Source organism: Apis mellifera, linkage group LG3, assembly GCF_003254395.2.
Source record: "Apis mellifera strain DH4 linkage group LG3, Amel_HAv3.1, whole genome shotgun sequence".
NCBI classification, from domain to species: Eukaryota; Metazoa; Arthropoda; class Insecta; order Hymenoptera; family Apidae; genus Apis; species Apis mellifera.
In genome coordinates, this window is record NC_037640.1 from 1,738,878 (window position 1) to 1,764,789 (window position 25,912).

Genomic DNA, 25,912 nt, shown 5'->3' on the forward strand with positions numbered 1-25,912 from the left:
AAGTGTACAAGGACGGTATAACAAAGATAGAATGATTTCGATTCGATTTTAATTATTTATTAATTTAATAATAAATAATAAATAAATGAACTTTTATGTTTATTTTTTGTTTTAGAGAATCAATCCTTCAAATGTCCCAGGAATATATTAAAATCTTGTATATGCATGAATTTGTTATCGATATTATATTCAATTGTATATCGTCAAACAGTATTCAACCGTTTCATTTTGAATATGTAATGAGTTGAATATTTCCTTTTGCGCATTTGTTCGCAAAGATACGATGAATTATGTTTAATTATTTATTATTTCAAATTCTTACGTAATAAAAGATTTTTTATATTTTAGGAAATATTGAAATGTAAATAAATATATATAATCGTCAAAAAAAAAAGAACAATATTTATAAAATGTTAATAATTTTTTAGATTTAATGCAGAACATGAAAAAAGAAATTAAAATAATATGTAGAATAAAATTTTATATTAATTTTTTTGTACTTGTTATAATAATAATAATTTTTTTTTTAAATTGACATTTTTAGATTCTTTTAATCAGAACCAGAATCAGAAACTTTAGAAATTCTAAAATCCAAATTTTCAAAGCAAAATATTTATTTTTTTTTTCTTCCTTTTAATGAATTTATACATTAATTGCTTCTTTTATGATTTAGATCAAATATTGTATGTATCATTATTTTTTTAAATAGTAGAGTTAAATTTCTCTTTCTCTCTCTATCTTTCTTTCCTTTTTAATTTTTTTGTCTTTCTTCTTTGACAATATTGAGATATATTAAAATATATTTTATTTCAATAAGTGTCAATTAAAATTATCTTGTATGGGATTTTGCTTGTTTTCAAGATCGTATGTCTAATACATAGCATAATTAAAAACGTATAACTCAAAAATTAAGGCCATTAGATGCATAAAAATAAAAATCGCTCAAAATATCATCCTTAATGACATACATATTTCGACCTCAATTTGTGAAGCAGCAGTTAATCGATAATTCTTCATTTTCTTTTTTCACTTCATACTGTTTGTATTTACTTATTTTATTATGAACTATAAAATATTATCAAATTTTAAATTTCAAGAAATTTCTTCAAATTCACGTCCGTGATTAGCCAATAATAAATATAATTTTATTTCTTTAACTTGTAAAAAAATAAACTATAATAAAAGATGATAAATTAGTAGAGTAATAGAGTCATAATAAGTCTGAAGTTTAAAAATTATTACAAATTATGATTATTATTAATTGAATAAATGCAAATTTATATTGTTACAAAATTTTCAATATTTATTTACTTTTTATCTATTCTATTTTCCTAGAATTTATTTGAATAATTTATTCCTAATAAATATATTATATCAATGTTACTCAATCTAATGAATATGTAAAAATATTGTTGATTATAAAAAAATACTTTATAACTTTTAATAATTTTCAAATAGTATATCATTGAATAGTATATTCAGGAACAACATTCTACAGATGTATTTTATAATTAATTGTAAAATATACTTATTAATATAAAGAATATTAAGAAATACAATTTCTAATAACAAGTTAATCAATAAAATAGAAAATTTAAACATATTAATAATGTAAATATTTTTATATTCGCTAAAGATTTTTATTCTAAAAATTATAATATATCAAAGATTTAATAAAATTGCAAATAAAATATTGTATTACTATTCTATAATCGTTTCATTTCGTAAGAAACGTATCAATTTATTTCCTTCATTGCTTCTTATTCTGTTCTAATAACGTAAAGTGTGCAATAATATGAACACTATGAAATTGTAAATACAATATTTGAAAATAATTTAATTTTTATTTGCTCCATGATTTGTTGAACATTTTATTATCCAAAAGAATTTGTTCTTCAGTCAAGTTCAAATAATTAACATATTATTACAATATTATTACAATATAAATATGATTGATATACACAATATAATACAAAATTGTATATTTACATATATTCACTCATCATTAATAGAGTTTCAAATAATTATAAATGGAATAAATAAATTTTCAACAAAAAAATTAAATATATACTTTTATAAATATATAAATTATATAGAAAATCAATTTATGTAAAAAAAAAATCGTAGAATTCCATTTAAAAAAAATTGTAAATACATTTTATCTAGCGTATCAATGAAAAAAGAATGAGCAAATAAGAAGCAAATGAATAAATTTAAATATTTATGATAAAGTAATAAGAAAATCGAAAAAAGTAATTAAACTTGACATTTATACTATCAAAAATGATAATAACATAAATAAATTTTGTATTGCTATTTCTTTTTTTTTTAACTTCGTCTCAATTCATACATACAGTTAAATACATTCATCGATATAATCGTTGATTCGACGTTCATTCAATCGAATCTAAGTCGTGTAAAATTATCAATTACTTATTTATCTTGCGAATGCAAGTGTAATATAAAACTAGAACAATGATAATTTTTTAATATTCGATTATAAAATGATACAAATACGTAAAAGAATGATTATATTTAGAATAATTTCTTTCAAGGGGACGTTATTTTAAGTGATAAAAATCAACGCTTTCGAATTTCTTTCTCCTTCTTTAAATATAACTTTGTAATAACGCGAGATGGAATAAAATTTTTCGTGCAAAAAATATTTAATTTTTAGTTCTCTATCAATTTAACACCTCTGTTATTTAAAAAAAAAAAATCTCTAGATAAAAATTGTGTTCAACTTTAGAATTTGATTTCAAGTAATATAAAAAAATATATAACTCATAATTTACTCGCATTTGCACTCGAATCAGAATTACCAGATTATATAAATTTCTTTATAACAATTTCGAATCACCGAGTGATTTCATTTGGATAGAATTGATGATAAAGGAATAGGATGAGAAAGAAGATCGATACGAAATTTAAAAAATTAACTTTTGATTAGAAATAATGAATGTTATAATATATATATATATATACTACGTGTATATGCTTTGAACCAATTGAATTTCGTGATCGATTTAACTACACTTTCTGCTCGAGATTCGTGCGTCACTGAATATACGAAGGAAACTTGTTCACGTGTTGATAATTTACTTATTCAGCGTTAATAAACCGACACAATACGCAATTTGGTCATCACGATGAATGAACATGGATCTTGAGAATATTCTTCGTCGTTCACGACGTAATCGTGGGCCAAGGATATACGTTTCGAGATTCGATTGAATATTTCATTCAAGGAACAAGAAAAATGCTAGATTTTAAACGATGATTAAGATTCTTTAAAAATTTTCGTACAGAAATCACAAATCAATTAATATCGACTAATAATGTCCTTTCAATTCAATATAAATGAAAAATATATGGAACATCATAATAATATAATTGATAGAAAATGGAACTATGCTGTAATTTCATATTATTTTAAGTAATATTAATGTAAATTATCAAGAATACTAAAAAATACAATATCAAAATTGGAGAATATAAAAGCAAGAAGAAATTTATATTCTTTTCTTAAATATCAATCTTTATATATGAACTTTTTAAAAAATAATTTCCATTTAACTTATGCCATTATCAAACTTCCATATCTAAAAGCATATTTGCATTTTAATATCATATATCAATATTTTTGAGCAAATTTAAATTTTTGAGTATTTCTACATCTGCTTAAGATTAAAGTAATTTTAATATGAAAGATAAAAAAAAATTATTTCCATATTCAATTTTATAATTAACTGGAACAATATACGTTAAATTCTTAATATAATAATTCTTAATAGTGTATTAAATATTAATACTCAAAATGCTTGGAAATTAAAAAAATTTCAAATTTTCGATAATTTTTGTTACTTTTATAATTCAAAATTCTTCTGAATAATTAATAATTTACGCAAGTAATTTATCAACTTTCATTTAACTTTATATATGAAGAAAAAAAAATGAAAGATAAAAGTGTTAATTTTTTGCAAATCGAAAAAATGGCTAAATGTGTTTGAAAACTTTCAGAAATTTAATTCCGTTAAAATTTTAGCTCTTGATATAAAATAGACACCTTTTAGAGGAGAAAAGAAAACAAGCATTTCAAGTTTTTAAATTTCAAGAGTTTCGAAAGTTTCCAGACTATAAAGTTTCGCAATTCTACAGTAAATATATCACGAAAAAATGAATTCGCACTTATATAAAATTATTTAACACAAAGAACAAAAACAGTCAATTTCTACTATCTTGTGAAATTTCATTTTTCAGATACGTAATATTAAAATTGTAATATCGATAATTTTGACAAATTATTATAAAGTTTCGAACAAATTCCTATGTTACTCAGTGTTAACACATCAAACACGTTAACAAATTTTTCAACGTATTTATTAATTAATCAATTGTCTTTTTAACACGTTTAGGAAACTTTTTTATTGAAATTTCTGATGAATAACAATTTCTAACGTAAGTGCTCTTTTCACTCGATGATAAATTATCACGTATATTACGATATCGTGACATTTCTGGGGGGCGTTGCAATTTATGACATTTCGACTGACTGTCACGTACTGTATTAATGCAACAAATCAATGACAATCTTATGATCAGTTATTCAAGTTATTCCGATATAATTTATTCCAATTTACGTTCTTCTTTCTTTTCGTCAATTTTATTATTTTTCGATTTTGGTTCAAATTTAAAAAGAAAAGATTAAATTTGCTGTAAAAATGATTGTGAGTTTGATTAAATTTTTTTTCGTCTTTAACAAATATCATAGAATAAATTAATTATTATTAAGTTAAGGCTAGAATAATCAAATATATGAATAATTACGAAGTATTCGTAATCAGGATTTTAGATATTTGAATTTTTTCCAAAAAATATATTTGAATCTTTATTCAATTTATGTAGTTGCATTTTTTTCTTTTTTTTAAATATATAAACATAATAAAATATGTAAATCCACAGTTATGTGACCTTCATATTTGATCATGCATTTCATTGACGAATTACGGAAAAATCGAGTTTAATGCACGTTTTTATAAAATTTTGAAATATTTGTTATTATTTATTTCATATTAAAGCTATAATTATAGCAAATAGTATTATTTTATTCATATTGTATATTAATTAAAAGTTTACTATCTGCTAGATAAAGAATCATGATAGAATTAAAATAAAATAATTGTTCCATAAATAAATAATTCGAATATTTTTAATTATTTATTATTTCGCTATTATTTGAAATAATTAAATAATTCTAATTTAATATTAAATTTCAAAATTTAAGACATTAATCTTTAAACATCAAAAAGTAATTTATATTTAAATGCTTAAAATTTATCCGATAATTTTTCTAATACTATCATTTTAATTATTTATAAATTGTTTGTTATGTAAAATAACATTTCAAAAAAAAAAATTACATGAAATAAAGAGAGCATAAAATCTAATAATTAATCTTTTGTTATTTTATTTTTTATGGATATCATTTTATATTTTTTAATTACAATAACATTTGATCTTGCAATTGAAAGAACAAGTATAAAAAAAAACTAAATAAAAATTTATCTGAAGATCTAAAAATTAATAATTTTCAGATATGCGATATTAAAATAATATATAACAATTTTTAATTTTTAACAAATTCTTAAAATAAAATCTTATCCAAAAAAAAAATGAATAGTCGATTCATAAGTACAAATGGCATACGTTTAAATATATTTGTTGTTCAATTATTATCTTACTTTTTAAACCCATTTACTTTAATAGTTTCAGCACTTATTATTACTTATAATTATAGCTTCCTATATTATTCATTATAATTAAAAAATTTAAAACTAAACTTTTTCATATTTTATAAAAAAAAAAATAAAATAACAATATATTAATTATACGTATTACATATTTCTTTTCATACCAAGCTTTCATACCACTTTTCTTCGAAACAAACTGTTTATACAGCGAGGTGAAGAGAATATATATTTTTTAATTAATCGTACATAACAGTTTCGTAATGTATTTTTTTCGTACTGCAGGAAAAAAAATATTTCACTTTCTAACGATGCACAACATTACAATAAACAATTTTCGAATAATGTAATTTCAATTTTTATTTTTTTGGCAAATTTCAGTATTATTTTATTTAAATTTCAATAACTATTATACTAATTAAACTAATAATATAAATATTATATGCAGATTTTATTATTTTGAAGAATTTCAAAGTCAAAATATTATTCGATATTCACATTCATAAATATTGTATTATTATATATATTCAATATTATATTATATTTACACAATTTCATACAAAAATTTTTTTTTGAATTCATACATATGTATAAATTTTTTTGACATATATTTTTTCTAATCACACTAATTTTCTAATTAATTTTTTTACATTTATTAAATTCTAAAAATATGTATATATAAGAACATATACATATGCAATTTTATGCAGATTTTGAAACTAAGCAGAAAGTTAATGGCCTCTGATTCTCTAAAAAACAATCAGAAACAATTTTGATATCTTTATTCTAAAATCGTTAATAAAATAGAATCTAATTTTTGTCAAAAATGTTTGTTTTAAAATATGCATTCAAGAATATTTTTTGTCTTTTTTTTATATCAGAAAAGAGAGATGCAAGAAATCTAAAAAAAAAAGATATGATTTTATAAAAATTGTGATTTTAAAAAATGAAAATTCTTTTTTTTATCTTTGATTCTTGAAATGATTCAGATATAACAAGAGATTAATTATTAATAATGTAAAATATAAGAATAAGGAAAAAATAAGAAATTTTCAACTCAATCTCAAATAAAAACATTTTAAATTTATCACAATTGAATATAATAATTAATATACAGAATAATAATTGAATATATATAGAAATACATAATTCTAATTCTCTATAATTCAATTTCTAATATTAACAATCTTTTATACCTTGACTGTAGATCAACATAATTACAGATTTTATAAATCAATTTTTATTATATCATTATATATTTTTTTTTTTACCATTAAAGAAAACCATTAAAGAAATTTCATTGTTATCTGATAAAAGCGAAACGAATGTTTAAACGATAATCGAAAAAGGCGGAAAAAGAGAGAAAGAAGAAAAATACTATCCTAACAGAAACAATGGATGGCAGAATCGATTTGACTATTTCACGTGTCGTAAAGGGGAAAAAAAAAAAAAAAAAAACAAGTAGATGTAATGCCAGTTCCCCTTGAATCGGCATTCTCGCATTCAATGTTACATAACACTTACCTTTCCCACTTTCCCTCTACTCTTTGTGTCAACGACGACGCGCAGAGGCCGGTTGCTCTTCCGTGCTCGCCCACGTGCTAGATACTTTCCTCTTCTCTCCTTTCTCTTTCTCCGTCTCTATCTCCCTGCCAGAGAGCTCACAGAGCGAAACAACCTTGGCCTTTGGCGCCTCGAACGAGATTTATATGTCGTCGAACGAGGATGCGTGCAATCGAAGATTTCACTTTTCGTAAATGAAACGAATCAAAATAATCGAATCGATCAGGCGCAAACGTTCAATTCGCGCGTTTCTTGACACCGGATCCGGAGAACTGACCTTCTCAACGCAACCGGTTTTCGTGTACCACACTGGCCCTCCCCCTGTCCGCGAGATCTCGTCACCACTTACTCGACATTCACCGTTTCGTTACCGTTCACTTCATTCCTAACTCACATTGTTACTACATACTTAATTTTCCTTAATTCTGTCTCTTCTGTCTGTATTATTATTTATTATACTTTTTTCTTTTTCTCGTAAGGCGTAAGTATTCGCCTTCTTCTCTCCGTCGTTTGTTGCACCGAACAACAAAATAACAATGTTCGTTCGCTCCGCGTTGCGAGGAAAACAAGAGCGCAGAGAGCGACACTGCGCACGCGGTGTCTCGGGAAAGACTAGCGAGGTGACCGGCCGAGAGACGACGCCGACTCGACCTAAAGCGCGGCGGCCGAGTCAATGACGGCAGGCGTGATTGGCCGGAGGACTCCCTAGATCGGGAGCACTCGTGCCTGTTCGCGAAGTCGACGAATTAATGCGCTATTTAATTAGGCGGTTCGGGTGCATTGATAAAATCCCCCAGACCTGCAAGAAATTGAGCAACGATTCTGACAAATGGAATTTCACGCAACGTTACCGAATACCTATTAATTCTTATTTATACGTAACATGTCAAATGAATTGTTTTCACGAGATAATAGATATATATGGAAAAATGAAAGAATAAATGGGTATTTAACAAACGTTTGATGAAGATTTGCAAGATTTCGAATGATTTTTTTAATTATTTTGTGTTGAGGTTCGTAAAGAGTTGTTCATTAATTATTGTTTTATATTCGTTATTAATTTAGAAATGTGTATCTTATTTATTTTCCTAAAATAAGTTATGCTAAGTATTAATTAATATTTATTTACATTAATTGATATTATGAAGAAAATTAAAATTTTATTATTAAAAATAACATGTAACTCATCTAACGTGATATGTAATATAGGTACAACAAATTTTTATATAATTTTAATAATATTCTTTTAATATATGTTTATAAGAAATCAAATTATTATTAAAATTAATTTATCAACTCTTAATTTTATTGACTTCTTTATAAAAATTTTATTTTTTGCTGTTTAAATTTTTTTTGTTTTATGAATACTTATTATCAGAAAAATATCTTTTACATTTCACCTTTTCTACTTTCTTCTATTATCTTCTATTATTCTACGTTTATGGCAATTTATTTAATCGAGCGTTAGTAAGCAATGAAAACATTCATTTTGAAAAAGATTTGGTATTCTGTATCTGAAATATTTTGCAAAACAGATCGAAAGGTTGGATGAATAATGGATATCGATACTCAAAACATTTTTGCATGGACATTAATGTTCGTGCAAACGCACAATACCGTGAGACACGTGATATCTTCGGTCTGGTGAATTTCATTGCATTTCCTGTACGATATTTAAATGAGAAAGCGAAACGTATAAAAGTTCAAACTTGCTCTAAAAGCAAAACTCGATCAAGATCAGCATAGGATATCCGGTTGAATTAAATATCCGCGGCCTATCGACTACTGGCCTATTGGCCTACACGCGTACAACATTGTCATAGAAGCTTTGAGAAACAGAGTAACATAGCTAAAATTATGTTAAACATATGACAAATATTAGGAAAGAAATCTATTATTTTTAATACAAACAAAAAGTTTTTATCATTATATATAAATTTTTAATTATTAATTCAAAACATAATATCCATAATAATCCATTTTTTAAAAATTTACAGAATTTTGAATTGCATTTATAAAAAATATTATATAGAATATACAATACATAATATATATACACATTACATTATCATACATTTGAAAGATATCAATCTTTTTATTATAATATTTATTTATCTTAATTATAATGTTAAAATATACAAGACTTTTTTTAGTATAAGTAAAGAAAGATGGTTAAAAATAGAGAGATTCATGTTTCTTCAAGCATCTGAAATGTTAATAAGATATCATTTTACAGATTTCATTTAACATTTCATGAAAATACAATTATTTATGACAAAAATAATGGAAAACTTCAAAATGAATACACATAATATAAAAATTTAAACGTTGTTTTAAAATAAGGTCAATATTTATGTACAAAATATTATGTATAAATTATTAATTAATCCTGAAACTGTTTACAATAACTTTTATTAACTTTCTCATTTATTTTCTTTTTACGTAGTATTCTCTTAATGTAATATATATTTGATATAATTAATAGAGAAATTATTTCTAAAATATGTTTTTAATTGATTACTTTTAAAACAAATAAACTGGAAGAAATTTAAAGAAATTATTGTTCATCCTTCAGAATTATCATTTATATTTCTTACAAGTTTGCCATAAACAAGTGTATCTTTATGAAACCTTGAATTCTATAGTATATGACTTATTAAAATTGTAGATGTATAAAAAATCTTCCAGTATTTTTCATCCTCGTTTTCGAAATACAAAAAAATTAATTTAGTAGTCCGCGAAAGATTTACTGCCATTTGCATTCTAAAGACGAAAAAATAAAACAATATATAGAATTTTTAATAAATTCAATTTTTTATATCATAATACATGATTTATATTAAATATATAAAATTTAACAAATTTATTTATAATAATAAATATATCGTCAATTTTTAAACACATTATATATAACATATATTTATATAAAGAATATTATATGTAAAAAAAATTTGTACAAAATATGCAAAAAGATATGTACACAAAAATTTACGATACATTTATTTCGTTTTTTCATAAAAATTTGCCGCTGATCTCGACCGCAAAAATTCAACAGATTATTTCTTTCAATTTGCAAGTAACAATTGATGCGACAAATTTTCAAATAAAATTGAATATAAACTTCTCCAGGCATAGAAAATAAATACAAAATTAAAAGTTATATCAGCCACCAGTGCACTATCTTCACATTACTTTGCAAAAATGTTTCCTTGAAACCAACTATCAAACATACGGGCTACTCAGTCTATGTATACCTATCAAATATTTATATCTATTTGTACGTTTACAGAAGTAACGTAAAACTGTCACAAAAATTCTGAAAAGAGAGAGAGAGAAAAGAAAAAAGAATCATTCTTGTATAAACAATCTAACTACATATCGAATATGCATTCTCTTGTGTAACTAAAGTCACCTTTGCAAGAGGACGAAGATCTCTCGTGTAAAGAACACTTTTCTCTATAACCCTGTTAACAAACATTGGAACCGCAAGATAAATTATTCACACTCGTTTGTATTTTTATTATTTTTTAGTAATACAAAACAATTATAAAAATTCTAAAAGTTAGAGAAAAATTGAACGAAAGAACATCAACATTCCTTTTCTATTCTTCGATAATTTTCCTTTCCTCCGCAATTCTGTTACAACAAGTATCAAAATCTCACGATGAGTATCTTCTATCTCATAATTTCCTTAAAAAGAGTAAGAAACGAAAGGATTTTAGAAGATAAATTCTCGAATAAAAACTGAAACGATATATGCATGGAACAGGTGCAACAACATTTCCCTCCGGTATTCTTCGATTAATTAAGAGTGGAGAATCGCCCTCCCTGTTAACAAACTTTGAAATCGTCTAGGTAAAGATAAATGCATCGCGTAGATTGGAATCGTTCGGATTGAAAAGGAAGTTGGCCAATTTTTCCCAGAGGCTCGTTTTTTCCCCCCCTCCTCGTCCCCCCGCAAAATCATATTTCTAGCCCAATTAAAATAGCTAAACGTTTATATTTATCCACGGCGCGCACAGCGAGCGGCGTTTCGCACGAATCTCGATGTTCTCACGGTAATGTCAACGTGTGTACGCTAGTTCGCGTCCGGTGCCCTTGTCTTCCTCAGACGTGTGCGCACACGTTGTATTATGCATGACCGGGGTGTTAAGTATGAGAAGGAGAGGATAGGGAGGGCTTCTTGCCGCAGGCGTGAGATGCATGAGAGGATGGCCTTCATCTTTCTGGAAGAAGACAATAGAATCTGGCATCCGCCACTTTGAATCAAGCTGTTGGCACCACGGTTACTTCCGCTTAACATTATCCGGAATTTCCACCCAACTTTTCTCTCTAATGGCCTCTCCGTGTACAGGGTGTAAAATATGTGGGACCCGCTTCGAAAATATCGATTGTACGCGTTCGTAAACAATGGAAATAAGGCTTGTGCGTATGGGGATATATAAGGATTCGATTTTGATAAAAGTTTTTCATGAGTTAAATACGTGGAATAATTCCTTTCGTGTTTTGATTTTATAACTTTTGGAATATCTTTCACGACGAAATCTGAACACTGTATATATACTTTATTTTAGATGTACAATACAATATGTATTTATTTAAGAAAATATTGAAAGGTTATTAAATATTGGAAATAAGGATTGATCTGACTCCTTCAAAATGATATTTCAAAATGAACTTTATGCTATTCATATTCTTGTCTATGATGTATACAATGAATTTTGAATATGAACAGACTGGAACATTGCAAGCAGAGAAAAAACAGTTTATAATTTGAATTTATATATGATCTATGCATGTAATAACAAGCATTATAAATTTTAGAAAACTAAGCAATTTTTAAACATATAATTGGATTTATATTTCAATCTACAGTGTTCTCTTGAAATTCAAAATAATCATTTTGAACATCTTTTGTAAAAATAATTAAATAAGAGTAAGCAAGACACGATATTAATTACACCTTAAATAGGTTTATAAGGAATTACTTTTATTATTTTCAAATTTTAAAATAGATTCCATCTGTTTCGTATAAAATGTGTATATATATATATATATATATGCACACGATCAATGTAATTGATTAACGTACCGTGTCTTCGTTCCTCCAATAATTTCTTAAACGAGTTTAAGTGGTTTCATAGAATATTCCGTTATCAGTAAACAGCTTGCAGTTTGCAGGATGTTTAACCAGTTAACTGTACTATAGTAACACGATATGCCACTGTTACCAGCCAAAATGTATCGAGTATCTATATTACTTCCAACGGGACTCGAATAATTTATCATCCCGTTTGAGTGCATCGTCCGAAATTATTGTTTCTCGTTGCCGAGGCGATAGATAGGATGGATCGGGGGATGATAGCAACTTGTTATAAATATCTCCAAGCATGCAATAGATAATAAGTCGTCCAAGATTCATGTGAATAGGATTACAAAAGCAAAGAATGTATAATATTTATTTTAATACAAATAACTTGAATATTATGAAGAAATTTAAGTTAAGCTAATTGAACAATATTGGAGGTAATAGTGAACAAAATAATTTCTTGATAATCTAATCTAATTCTTTCTTACTGATTTGAAATTATAATAGAAATGCTAGCAGAGAATAATTACTTTTTCTATTCTTTAATCTAATCTTCTTTTTTTTTCTTAAATAATTGATAACTATTTAATAGTTTCTTCATTAATTAAAATTTACAATTGATTATGATTATCAGGATAACATTATTTATAATCTTTTAATCAAAAGAAAAAATTTGATAAAGAATATTATTAAATCTTTCTTATCTCAAATAAAAAAATAGCTAATTGATTGCAATTTAATTGATTATGATTAATTGATGATAATTGATATGATAAATGAATCAAGAAATGATATATTTGTCATAATTATGATTATTCTTAATTCTTAATCTCTTATAATTTTTAATTACTTTTTTAACCTTCTTCTATACAAACAAAATAATTTTCAATAGACATTTTTAATGTTAAAAAATTAAACATCAAAAATGTGTTACGATCAAATTTATTTGTATCAAATTCAGGATCAAGAAAGTTGTAACATTTTTTATTAATATTACTGGATACCATTTCATGTAAATAAGCATACATTTTCCTCTAAAATCCGAATTTAATTTGTAACAATTCTTACATAATTTCTGATCTGAAAATCAAAGGATTACTAACTATTCCCAGATTACTCTACATTTAACGTAGATCTGGTACGATGCATTAGCTTTGAATCGAAACAAAGGCTGCCATCGATCGTCACAAAATCTTCCCTCGTGTAAAACATTTCATTGATCCGTGTAATACGTGACCTTTAAATTCAACCATCGACCTATGGATGCTGGAAAGGGTGCAGAAGATAGCTGCCATTGGAGCTTTATGTGCAAAAATTGAGATAAGGAAAATATATAGTCCTACTTGGCTTCTATGCTCTTTTGAGATCCCTTAAACTACGGATTGCTGACGAGGTATCTTGGAACACGGCCAATTTACACCCTATACTTTTTTTCGGATAAGAATAGTATTGAAATAATCCCTTTATTCCTTTTCTTACAAACATAATCTTTCTAAAATTTGAATCTCAATAAGGTAAAATTTTAATTTTATTATTATGATTAGAAACAGATTTATTAAAGAGTTTGAAAAGGGACATGTTAATATTTTTCCAAGTATAAGAAAGAAAAACTTACAAGTGTTTTCTTTTGCTTTTGGACTATATTATACTTTGGAAAGGGTTAAAAATGAACGAGAACCCTCTATAAACAGAACTTTTTCTTCGTTTATGAGAAAAAAGAATTGTAATTTTTAGCTTTCATCTAGAAGTTAGAAGTTTAAGTTTAAGAGATAAAATCTTCTGAATTTCTATTTAAAATTAGGAAAGTTTTATTTTATTAAAGAATAGAAAGAAATAAAGGGAGAAAATTGTTTATATAGGTGGAATTTGGGCATTAACATTTTTTTTCAAATAAAAAAAGAAAATCTGATAAATTTTTTGTTTAGAATTGATGGAATTTTTCTTACTTGTAAAAAGAAAAATTAATTCATCAACTTTCATTTCTAACTTGTAAAAATTAATAATTACTATAAATAAATTATGTCAAGTTATCAAAAGATATAATAGCAAAATGATAAAAAAAAAAATAAAAAGAAGAATTTAAAAAAGTATGAAAATTAAAAATGCTTTCAAGAAAAGAACTTTAGAAAAAAACTATGCAAAAAATTTATGAAATTTTTGAAATATTTAAATATTTAATGATTTAAATAATAATTCAATTTAGTGAAACAGATAAATTATATACATGTATATATATCTTTTTCTAAATCAATATTTAAGATATGATGTATAAATAAAATTGCTTGCTGATCTGGAATAAAATAATTTCAAATTCTATATAAATCAATATTTATTTTATTATACTATATTGTTTACACTCATGATTTATAACATTAATTATATTCATTTTAATATTTTTCAATACAGTAGAACCTCTATTATCCATTTGAATAAAAGAATTTTTAGATGAAACACAGACTTCTCAAATTATTCCATATTTTGAGGAAAAATAATACGCTTATTTATAATAAAATCGGGACAAGAAATCCTAGGGATCTCTAGGAATTTTATAATATATAAAGAAATATGCATTTTATAGATAATTTTTAATTTTATCTTTCTGTTTTTTTAATTTCTTAAATATTTCCAATTTAATAGTTAAATACACATTTGCATTTCGATTATTATATACATTGAATGTAACATATGAATATTGTCAATTCGAATAATAAAACGATAGATTAATTCGAATATTAGATTCAAAGAATAAGTGTTCGAATAATGAAATATTCTACCTGAATTATATTTCTTCATAAACAAACACTTAAATATCTTAAAATTTTTAACATTTTTTCCCTGTGAAATGACCGTTCCTTAAATCGGTTTTAAATAACCTTCCCAAAATCTTAAGCGTTTCAAGATTAATCCTCGCTTATTCACAAGTTAATCGAGATCAAGGGAGCATTACTTATCACTTTAGTAATAGCTTTAACGGAGACAGAAATTACCTGGAACGTATTATTTAACTCCTCCGTGAGTGGAGTTGAGAGTCAAAAGTGAGCCATATCGATAAATTCAAACTTATCTAATTTTCATTATCGACAACCGCTAAAGACGGTGGAAATGAGCCGGCCATCCGATTAACCCGCAAGAGTTAATCCAACTCTCGCAATTAGTTAATCCAGCAAGAAGAAGAAGAAAAAAAAAAGAAACGCTATTCGAAATCAAAAACAATCGGTAAAAAAGAATTGCGACCTGCGTTTTTAAATTTAAATAGTTTCGAATAAGTTTAAAAGAGCTTAATGAGAAATTCCATGCATTATGTACAGCCCGTTACACCGCAATGATATTCTTCTTACCTTGCAATTGAACTTGCAACGGTTTATCGCGTGCATGGAAGAAATGCAATTACGTTTTCGAGGGAGTTTGAAAAGAGGCGCAACAACATAGGAATGCCTTGTTAGAGACTGGATAGTTGTGCATAGCTGTTACGCTGTTTCCTCCCAGTCCATATTTCACTGTACACGCGTGTGTAGGAGCGTGTGCGTGTGTCGGGTCATCCTATGAGTAATATTTTAGGTTGCACACAGTTTCACAGTTGCCGCGGAAGAATCATTTGTTGTCTCGAACTTTTTTTTTTAACAAAATGCAATTAAATAATGGCAACTGCATTTTCGTAGTTGGAAAATAAAACGAATAACGCGGTTTATGATAAACAAATGACTCTCAAGAAAGCATAAACAAACTACTTTTTTTTACTCGTCATATTTTCTGATCAAATGCAGGGGAGAAAAAAAAATAATGCAATTCTTCTAATTATTTATATTATGGAACATATCTGTTTTTATTTACAAAAAAAATTTTACAGTTGAGTCTAATTATTCATTGGATGATCTGACAATAAATGAAAAACACAGGAATTATCGTTCATCATTCATCGTAAATTCAATTAATTGGAGGTAAATTTAAAAAATAAATAAATAAATAAAGTGTCTTCGTTTCGTGTTCTAAATTATCATTTTGTAAAAAAGGGAAACAAACGTATTCTTCGAAGGAAAAAAAAAAAAAAGAAGCGAGAAATTGAAATATCGAGAGATATTTCATATTTGAAAAAGCCTCTTGCGCAACATTTTCCTTGGAATTGTTTTCCATCGAAGCATTCACGATACGAATAAAATAGCTCAAAGACCAATCGATACGTTTATTTATGACAAGTCGTTATGACAGCACTCTTGAAATTGCTTCTCCGCGTATACCTTCCGCCCTCCCGATTTATACGTGTCAAACCTCGCTTCCAACCGATATCGAATGTTAATGCCAAGTTCCTTTCTATCCTTCGTTTTATCCTTTATCTCTTTACGCAAGAGCAATTTGCACACGGAAGTATTACACGGTGGTGCAATAAATATATAATAACACGTTAATGTATTCGTGGACGGCATTTTACAAAGGTCATCAACAATTTTGTTTTCTAAATAAAAAAAAAAAATTTCGAGCTTAAAGCTTAAACTTTGTTATTAAATTAAATCGTTAACGAATTCAATTTAACGCTCGATCGAAACAAGGAAATCCCTTCTTGTCCTTGTCACACTACTCGCCGCCCTCCGTTCCTTCTCTCGCTTCATCTAACGCGAATTTAAATTACTCATCGCTTAATTAACAAATCTTGATAATTAATCTCACGGTATTCCTGTTTGTTTTTATCGACATTTCATAGATGAAGTTTAAGGTTAAATTAACATATATATACAATATTAATTTAATTATCCTGCGATGTGTAAGCAATGATGTTTGAATATAATAATAATAATACGATAAAAATGTGGCACATTTTCATCAAAATATATTTTAACGACGTAACTTTTAGCTTGTTCCTTTGCAGGAAAAAGTTCTTTTTATTTTTCTACTTTTTTTTTTTTATAAGAAGAGAGAAACGAGTCAGAGTGACGAGAGCTCTATTCCTGTCTCGCTCTAACGTAAACTTGAATCGCTTTTAACTTAATAAAAAGAAAAAAAGAAAGTTACCCAACATTTTTCCATACCAACTTTGATATCGATCTTCTAAAGACATTCCACAAATATATTAACATTACGTGCATCTTAACAAAATATTTGCTTTTATTTCGAAATAAAACGAAGAAAACAGCTAAATTCAATAACTTCTTTCTTTTTTCTTTCAAAGATAAATTGAAATATATCGTAAATCGAAGCCGTAATTCGAAGGTTTCGGCTTTTAATGCGGATCACGTATTTCCCATCGATCGAGTAGAAGGCTTGTTTTAAAACAATATATATATATATAAGGAAGTGCAAGTTTCCGAAACGAAGCACGTATTTCTAAAAAAATTACGTTGTATATTAGATCATTAATTTACTTTCTATTTAAGAAATTCTATATTTCGTATCATTTGTTATAACGATCGAAAATCTTGCAACAATAAATTTTTTTTAACTAATGAATTCGCAATTCGCTTTGTACGATTATCTTTGGAAAAAAATATTATAATTTTCAATAGCAGTGATAAGCTACATTGGAAATTCTTTCATTGGAAGAAGCTTATTATTACTGTTATCTCTTCTATGAGTAATAATATTAATCGAATTCTGAGTACACGTTTTTCACACAAATTTCTTCTTTTCTTTCGTTTTCCAGAAATTATGATGAGATATACGAACAAGTTAAATTGTTGAGAAATTGACGAAATCCAATCACTTATACATTATTTCAATTATTCCAACGAAGATAAGAAAATAGTAAATTATCTGAACAAATACTGCGAGCTAAAGAATCCGTAAGACATATTTTACGTCCGTCCAAGATTAATTTTTCACTTAATCTTACGAGAAAACTTGAATATTTATATTTTTATCCAATTATCAGAAGAGAGAGGATTACAAGTTTACTCAATCGTTATATAAAACTAAAAATCTAAAAAAAAAAAACAAACATTGAAGAACTGTCTTGGCAAGGAAGAACTGTCATAGCAAGAAAGAAACATCGATTTATCGTTCGAATGAAATATGTACAAACGATTATTATTATTATACGAAGGATCTTTTCCAATCAAAACTTATATAACTGATGGAAATATCAAGAGAAAAAAATCAAGCATAAATTTTATCTTCAAGATTGCTTATTATCATCTTTAAAATAAACACGAAGATATTTGATTTTAATTTTTAAAATGACACAATGTGTCAATTCTCCACTATACTGATTATAACTAATTAAAAAGTAGCTGATTATAACTAATTTAAAAATCAATTTTTTCAATTGATCCAACAATTATCTGTAGAAGATTGTTGAAACGACTTTGCTGACGTAACGTCGACCAGTATAATATTTTCTCTGAAAACGTAAACGCGAATTTTTTCGAGCTCCTTCAACCAAGGTGGTTGAGACCCAGGAAGACGAGATCGACTTCCTATTCTTATTTATAAAACGTACGAAATAGCACAAATCCCTAGCATCGTCAGCAATGCAGGGTTTAACAAGGAAATCGTTAGACGGAGCGTGATTAACCCCGCCGTTGCGATAATAAACGAGCTACGAGCTTCATAACTCATCGGTGCCCTGGTCTCTTTCTTGTTTGCGATTATATTCGCGTGTTCTTCCTCGCCCTGCCCACCCAATACAACAATTTATAATAAACGTGGCCGCTTGCCTTTTAACGCTCTTCATATCGCGACACTTGACTTGCGAAAGGGAAACGAATTAATCGTTGAAACTTTTCCGCGAAATTTCTTCGTATTTCTCTAACATTTAATAGAAATGTAAATATAAACGTAGAGAAATAAGAGAGGTCAATTTCTTTCGGATATATTGATATAGAGAGAAGAATGGCGAATGTTGAAGAAATGATGTGCAAAGATTGGTTTTTTAATTTTAGTTAATATGTTAAGATAAAAAGTACGCGATAAGATATAAGACGTAAAAAGTTGAAAGTTAAGAGATTAATGAAAATTTTAGAGATTAATTAATTTATATTGGAAATTTGCTTCAAGTAATTTCAAGTAAAAGAATATTAATAGATTTATTTGATTGAGAATTTATTTCCTATTATTAATCGTAGTAATATAGTATACAATTTGTATATAATGTTGTATACAACTGTCCTAGTATCCAGAATTTCCCTCTAAATTTTAAATGTTCAAAAGAATATTCAAAGTGATTTTCAAAATCATTTCCAAGAAAATTCCATATCCTAAAATATTTTTCAAAACAATCTAATGTATCTAATTCATTTTTCAAACTAATACTTTGAATACATTACATCTTTATTTTTTTTCATTTATACGTATTGAATTATAATCGAAGTAATATTCTCATTTTATTCATGAAAATTCCGTTCCAATATATATATATATATATATATATATATATATATATATATATATATGGTCAGACAAAATGGAATTTCATCGTATATGAGAAAAATTCAATCGGCCTTTGCTCGCTGTAATTTTCCGTCTAACGTATGAAACTATTTCTAACAAAGATAACGAGCGTCAGAGGAAATAAAGGATATAAACGGTGAAAAGTTTTTGCCATGTAGGTGTGTAGCACGACAGGGACTGTTTAAAGTGATGAGAACGTAATATCGCGAAACGATGGAAGGTAGAAGAACGCGATAAGCAGGATGGAATTTCTTACCGTAATTATCGCACAATTTTGCCGTAAACATGTTTAATCTTTCGGTCCATGCATAATTAAGAATAATTAGTATTTAAACGAGTAAACTAAATATACCCTATTTAATCTTTCGTGAGATACAATTAATCAAAGAATTATTTTTTCTTTTTTTTTTTTTGTTTTTTCAGCACAGAAGGAAAAAATTAGTTGTATTTCAATTTCGAACTATCGTATTCAATACCGTCGTGGATTGATAATATAATATAGCGAGACCTCGAATGCGGAATCAATATCCGCAGTTTCACTTATATCGCGGTTGACCACGATCCAAAAAATTTGTGTTCAAGCATGTAATTTATATGTTATCTGCCAATCTATACATGTTATCTACAATCTTGCCAATTTTACATTATAAAATGTCGATATAAAACATAATATATGTATATAAGTGTATATGTAAGATCTAGTGAAAAATAATTCCCTATGAATAAATGTATTTATTCCAATATATTTCCAATATTAATTATTCCAATAGTAATTATTCCAATATTTCCAATATATTTAGTTATTTATTAAAAAAATAAATGTTGAGTTACTTTGTTTTTATTATTGATATACAGAGTATTTCGTTATTCGTGATAAAAGGATGATTTTTTGAAAAAAATAAAAATAAAAATAAATCGAAAAAGAATTTTTTCATTTTTCATCATCGATAAGAGGTAATTCTACATGTGAAAATTAGTTTTCGAGAAAATTGAATTTGAAAATGAAATATAATATAAACTTTTCAATTGTGAAATCTCGATTTGCTCAAAAAATACAAGGATTTGAACGGTAAAATTTTATTTTATATTTTTTCGTTTATCTCCATATGCGTTCATATCATCGGTATAATCAAGTTGCTAATTTCGAGAATATTAGCAAAAATTTTTCACTACTAATGTATTGAATTCAGTTGATATGCATTGTGTATTATAACAAGACAAATACAAACATGGAATAATAATCTTTATCACATTGTGGCTCAAGTCACATTGTGTAAGCAATATCTAGGACTATTAATAGACAAGTTTGTGATAGCATAGTGTGTTACCATAATCATATCAACTAGTTTATTCTGAAACAGCTATAATCGCAATGAATTGAACGATAATATCACTTGAGCGTTTCAACATATGAAAAATTTAAATACATTATTATGTCATACTAGTTATAATTTGTCTCTGATATCAAGGACAAAATTTTCTTTTCGGTTAAAATAATACATGAATTATTATACCTTATTGTTCACAATTTTTTTTTAAATTCTATCAAATTTTTGTTGATATTATTTAAAAAGAAATAACAAAAATAGAAGAAATATTGTAATGACTATTATATATAAAATTGGATGAATGTATCTAAATAAATGAATTTACATTTTTGATCTTTCTCAAAAAATTTCAAAATCTTATTCTGTATTTTCACTTTCTTAAGTCAAAAAACTATTTATTGGTTAATTTTTTATTATATTTCTACTTTTATTATTATCTTCTCAGGGATATCGAGTATTTCATTCTCTTTTCAACCGCAGCTTTCTTTTAGTAATGATTGAATTATACTTTAACAATTAAAAAGTGAAATGTAATAATACGATATATTTATTATTATATATATTATTATTTATTATATTTTTCGAAATTTTTACGCAATATTATATAATTCGTACTAAATATATGATTATAATAATTAATGGAGTGGAAAAGTATATTTATATCGCTTATCAAATTTCAAACTCCTTTTCCCTTTTAACTTTACGTTAAACCCAACAAATGACGTTATTATCGTGCAAATATGAACACATGATTGATGCGTCACGTGAATTGTTTAATCGTTTTACTTTATTTCAAATATTTTGAAGTAGATTAACTAGAAAATCGATTAAAATTACCAAGCGATCGAATTAGTTGTAAAGCAATACATTAAGACAAACTAAAAATGTTATCTTAAGACGAAATAAAAATATTCTAATACACATGAATAATTATTATAAGTTTTGATAATTAAATTTATTTATACGTCGTCTCTATATATCTATTATTATGAACAGTTGTGTGTATATATATATTCTGAAATCAAAGTTTAACATCTTGCCCAATGATTCGCCGAATCGCTTGTAAATGTAGATTTTTCTAGAATAATGATGATTATTAGCTTGAGAATATTTTGATGAAAATATTTCTAAATTAAATCTTCCACGAGATATAAGATATATACATACGAGATATATGTAAAATATTAGATAATGAAATATACATTAAGATATAATAGATATAAAAATCGTGAGAAAAAAATTTTATAAATTGACTTTTAATTTCTTGTATTTTACATTATCTAATTTCAATATTTAGAAAAAAAGAGAATTAATTATCTAATCTATTAAAGTTGAGATAAAGAAATTAAAAATAAGTTTTAACAAATTTAATTATTGATGTATAGGGAAATAACAAGTTTAACTTTAAAATTGCTCTTTTTTAAAAATTAGAAAATTAAAAAATTCATCTTTGATGCGAATCACTCTTCATTAACTTTCTTTAAGATTTCTTCTATTTGTTTAAAGTTCAATGATTTTGAAATTGATAAATGAAAAATGAAAAATTTTAAATTATCATCAATAAAGATATTGGAACAAAAAGAAATATTAAATCTTTGGAACGAAAAAAGATCTATATTAATAATATATTTATTAGATATATTGGAGGAATATTATTTAATATGATGATATATTTTTATTATTGTCCATCTTTATTATTTGATTAAAATTTATTAATTAAAGCTTAATAAAGAGTTTGATTATCAAAATTTATTTCATTTGTTTATTTTTTATCAAAATATTTTTTTTTAAACTTATTTATTTTATTAAAATAATTATTCTTCACATAAAATGAATGTATAACGTTAATAAAATTATATTATATTTAATTGATCCATGAACATGTGATCAAACTTGTTTTTCTCAAAAAATCAATAATTAACAATATTATTATTTTGAATCAATCACACGTTTCAAGAATTTTAGTCTTCAATTGAACAAATGTCACGGAGAATGAATTAGAAAGCGAGAATAATAAAAGTTATTATTAATAAATTATTTTTTAATAATTAAATTTATTTTTTAATAATTTAATTAATTTTAATAATTTATTTTTTCTTAATAATCATAGAAAAATAATGATCAATTTTTTATAAATCTTAATTTAAAAAAAATTAAAAAACAAATTCAAATTCGAATTGTCATTAAATTTTCATTAAATGAATCATTTATCTTAAGTTTTAGATTATACAAATTTGGAAGGATTCTAAGCTCATTTAAAGATAAAAAAATTTCATAATTACCAAATTATAAATAAATTAGAACTTGTCAGAGCATGTTGTTACAATGATCAAATGCATTCTTTTAACAATCTAACAAGTAAATTTTAAAATAACAAATAAAATGTTTCTTGAATTTTCTGTATGAATCATCTTAAATTTTTTAAAATAATTTTTTAAAAATAACAAATTTTTCAATATATTTAACAATAATTTTTAATTTAAATTTATTATAATTTTATTTTTAATTTAAATTTTATTATATCTAATTTTGAAAAAAAAACTATTCAATTTCAATTAATATGTACAGTTGATATTTTCAAGTTTGAAGAATTAAAAAAATTTCGTTTTTTTCTTTAAAAATTTGAAACTTTATAGAAATTTTAAAGATAATCGATATAAAAATTCCTTTAAAGCTTATTTATTAAGACTTATTTATCAGTTTAGATTTATATTAAATAATAAGAATAGATTAAAATAGTTTCATTTAAAATAATAAATTTATATTGATATTTTTATATATCAAATTTTGTATGTATTTATTTTGATCTTTAAATTCTTTAAAAATGTCTTTCGAATATATTAACAATAAATCAATGTAATATCATACATAAAAAAAATCAGTATCCATTGTTAATATAATATTTTCAATATAATATTGTTAAATATTCAGCTAGGAGCATTGAAATATTGATTCTTCTATTTATAAAAATTCAAAGAAAACAATGTAAGCTATAAATCACTCTTTTTTTCAGCGATATATATATATATATATATATGAAATTATTGTAATAATTAAAAGAACAGAATAAATAATTAATACTATAGCACATAATTATTTCGAATTGTAAAAGCACCAAAATTTATCTTAGTTTACTTAGAAATAAATTTCGATTTGCAAAAATCGAGTTAATTATATATATAATTCTAAATTCAAATTAAATTAATATAAATACGTGGTGAATAATTCGAATTAAGTTTATATTTTGATCTACAAAGATTTTCAATAATAAAGGAAAGCGAATGAATAAAATTTACTTTCTTAACAATTTTCAAGTTAAAGCTTCAAATTACGAAAGTTTGATCAATATCTTTTTAGCGATTTTTTCGGGCAAATAAAATTTTTATCGTCTTAAGAACGAATTAAAAAATCTATGTTTTAATTTCACATCACGTTATACAATTAACACGCTACTCGACGGACATAAGTGTTCTTTGCGTAATTTTCCTTTGTTTTGAAAATCAACAACTCGTTGACTCAAGGTCATTCCTATGTTCTAACTAGATTAGCGCATAAAATACTGTTTTCTTTATTTTTTTTTTTTTTTGAAATAATTTAAATAACCATGTGAAGTAAAGAAAAATCATCGATGTGGAAAGCCTGATAAATGCGAATTCATTCATATTCTCAAACGTTATTTATATTGCTGGTTAATCTATTATTCGCAATATTTTATACTACCGTATATATCACGAGAAAATCTAGACGAAAAGAAAGCTAAAGAATTGGTGATTCTCTGTAGAAGTTAATATTTATTTATACATTAAATACAAAACGATCTGAATGACTTTTAGAAGAGCATTTTAGCTATGATAAATATTGTTGACCATACGAAATTGGTTTTTAATGGATATTAAAAAAAAAAAAAAAAAAATTGAGCGTAACATTTTGGGATTATGGAAATATCATAGCTGTTTACCGTTAGGTAATGTAATTGTTTACAATTATTAAAGTCATACACAAATTCTTATTGATTTTAAAAAAGATATATGCAAATAAATTCTTTAAATTTATAGATTTTTATCGATTCTTTATAAATCTTCTTTTTTAAATTTATAGATATTATAAATTGTTTATGTAGAACGTGTAAAAGATCATTAACGAAATCTCACAAATTTTATTAATCTATATTTTATTTGTAGGAAATACGAATATTAAAATAAATCTAATTAAAGGTAACGACAAAACTTATTCATTACTACAGCTATTAAATTTAAATTACATTTAGTATTTTTCCTATTTCATAATTTAAATCTAAATGAAATTTTGAATAAAAATTTAAAAATAATTATTTCAAATAATGCTATTTATTATTTTATAATTAATATATTTTAATTTTATTTGTTATTTGGTTAATTAAAGAAATTTGAATAAGATGAAAAAATTAAAGAATTGATTTCAAAGAATTAATTTATTCTTTTATAGAAAATTTATTCCTGAAATATCTTTTAAAATACATATTGAATAATAAATAATAATAGAAAATAATAAATAATAAATTTAATAAAAATAAAAAATAATACATTTTTGGCAAAAATTTTTGAAATAAATGAAATATTAAATAAATTATATAATTGCAAATATTAATAATTAAATATTATAATTTACTTATTTTTTATAAAAAATACTTCATTCAATATTTATTCATTAAGAAATTATTTAAAAAATAAATTATTTTTCAAAAAATTAATTTTAAAATAATATAATTTGAAAATCAAGTCTGATTTAATTATATTTTCTATTAATGCAATTATAAAAAAAAATTAACT

At 24.8% G+C, this 25,912-nt stretch overlaps 1 protein-coding gene across 5 annotated transcripts in view; it reads right to left on the reverse strand.

Moving 5' to 3' along the window:
* LOC411365 (beta-1,4-N-acetylgalactosaminyltransferase bre-4) overlaps nucleotides 1-25,912 on the reverse strand; it is a 99,904-nt gene that overhangs the window by 71,657 nt on the left and 2,335 nt on the right. For 3 of the 5 annotated variants that reach the window (XM_006557254.2, XM_016911241.2, XM_006557253.3), the window contains exon 1: nucleotides 7,272-7,985. The exons of the other annotated variants lie outside the window; for them this stretch is intronic. The gene's annotated coding sequence lies outside the window, so the exon portion shown is untranslated. Of the gene's footprint in view, nucleotides 1-7,271; nucleotides 7,986-25,912 lie in introns of those variants that run through there. 5 annotated transcript variants of the gene reach the window in all.